Source organism: Penaeus japonicus, unplaced genomic scaffold, assembly GCF_977035675.1.
Source record: "Penaeus japonicus unplaced genomic scaffold, GWHDUDI00000001_assembly GWHDUDI00000020, whole genome shotgun sequence".
Lineage (NCBI taxonomy): Eukaryota > Metazoa > Arthropoda > Malacostraca > Decapoda > Penaeidae > Penaeus > Penaeus japonicus.
The window spans coordinates 11,568,235-11,570,734 of NW_028234422.1; positions in this window are offsets into that span (position 1 = coordinate 11,568,235).

Below are 2,500 nucleotides of genomic sequence, written 5' to 3' on the forward strand. Positions count from 1 at the left end.
TCGCATAAACATTATTGCAATTGGAATTACCAGCGTCTTCGTTGTTATTTGCCCCTTGCAATGTGAGGCCTGACTATGCTTTACACATTTTCATTTGTCATTTGCTTGTTATAGCCACTGAGAGACAATTGATTCACATTATACTAATAGAGAAAATAAAACATTACCCATTTCTGAAATTTGCATTATTCCTGGAAAAAGAAACCTACCGCATCTTGCAATTTGCAACACACTTATTGGTATCCTGAGGCATCATCTTTCCCCCGGCGAAGGCGCCCAGAAGGCGCTTGTCGCCGCCGCCCACACACGACCGCAGGTTAACAAAGAGACAATGAATATGGTCGATGATGGAAGAGCAAGCGTGCTGTTTGTGTGTGAGACTGACAGCAGCAACAAGAGCCCTAGGGATGGAGGTGCGTACAGTGATGCGCGTACACGAGTTAGCACGTACACGAGTGAGTACGTACACGAGTGAACACGTACACGAGTGAGTACGTACACGAGTGAACATGTACACGAGTGAGTACGTACATGAGTGAGCACGTACACGAGTGAACGCGTACACGAGTGAGCACGTACACGAGCGAGCACGTACACGAGCGAGCACGTACACGAGTGAGCACGTACACGAGTGAGCACGTACGCCGACTCGTGTATTCTGCACGTACACGAGTGAGCACGTACACGAGTGACCACGTACACGAGTACACGTACACGACTCGTGTATTCTGAACGTACACGAGTGAGCACGTACACGAGCGAGCACGTACACGAGTGAGCACGTACACGAGTGACCACGTACACGACTGACCACGTACACGACTGACCACGTACACGAGTGAGCACATACGCCGACTCGCGTATTCTGCACGTACCCGCAGTTCGCACGAGGCGGGTACCGGGTACATGGCAGGCAGGCAGCGAAGAAAAAAAGGGCGACTCTACTTGACAACGTTAGGAGACAGTTGTATATACAAGTAACCACAATGCTTGACCTTTGATGAACTAGTATATAAACGATGCTCTTCTTATCCGAAAAAAGGAGGAATGAACAGTTATAATGATGAAACACAGAGAGTGAGTGATAAGAGTGCTTTTACATCCTCCCCTTCCTTCCCTATCCCTTCTCCCTCCCTCCCTCCTTCCCTCTCTTTCTCCTTCTTTTTCTCCCTCCCTCCCACCCTCTTTCCTGTCCTCCCTCGCACTCCCTTCTCTTCCCCTCCGTACCTCCCTCCCTCCCTCCCTCCCTCCCTCCCTCCCTCCCACACGCTTCTCTTTCGCACCTTCCCTCCCCTTTTTTTCCCTCCCCTTCCCCCTGTCCCCTTCCATCCCACCCACTTTCGACCCTGTTTTCCCTCCCGCCCTCCCTCCCATCCCTCCCTCCCTCCCTCCCCCTAACCCCTTTATTACTATATCTTCTATCACGTCTAGAGACACACATGGACACAAACAAAGACGTTCTCGCCACGATCGCTCGCTACATACACTATGGGGGAGGGGTAGACTTCAACACATACAACGGTGAACAACGTGAAAACTGCGGTGATGAACTTCGGATGTTTCTTACGGGGGTGAAGTGCGTAAAGCCAAGAGCGTGAGAGAGAGAGAGAGAGGGAGAGAGAGGGGGGGTGGGGGGGAGAGAGAGAGGGAGAGAGGGGGGGGGGGGAGAGAGAGAGAGAGGGGGGGAGAGGGAGAGAGAGAGAGAGAGAAGAGAGGGAGAGAGAGAGAGAGAGAGAGAGGGAGGGAGAGACAGAGACAGAGACAGACAGACAGACAGACAGACAGAAAGAGAAAGAGAGAGCACGAAAGAGAGAAAATGAAAACAAGAATAAATATCATTGATAACCACAGGGGAAAAATGGCTGAGAAAATACACCAGTTTGGATGATAAAAGTGCTGTAACCACATTATACACTAACATTTCACACAGACACGACAACACACTCGTCTTTACAGAGTCTTCATCGTGGCGCACGTCAAGGGAAGAGAACGACCAACCACATGATCGCATGAGGAAGAAAAGGAATATAGAGAGAATTTCACATGCTCACGGCTCCTCAAATTCGTCCCTGTGTGCATGTGTGGTTCCCCGTTTCTTGCCCTCGACACATAATATCGTCCTGGGATGATTTGCAGTCATCTAGGACAGCATTAAACCTATGGAAAACACTGGATTTACTTGATTTAACCCTGCTGGGGGCGGGGGCGTGTGGCGACCATCGGCGTACCCCGAGGATCGGCCGCCACTGCCCTTATAAAAGCACCCGCGTACATTCGATGCCGGAGACGGGTCTTTTACGGCAGTTTCCGCCGACCCCCCGATGTCGCCGCTCCCGCCACACCGCGCGGCCTCGCCCCGGGGTTTCATGATCAACTAACCTAAGGTGTGACGCGGCGAACGAGTCTCGCCCTCGTGCGGCCGCGATAGATAAGGCTGTCTCTAGACCTGATGATGACTGATGGCGGGTGATGTGACGGCCGTGCACTCGGAGGGAGACTC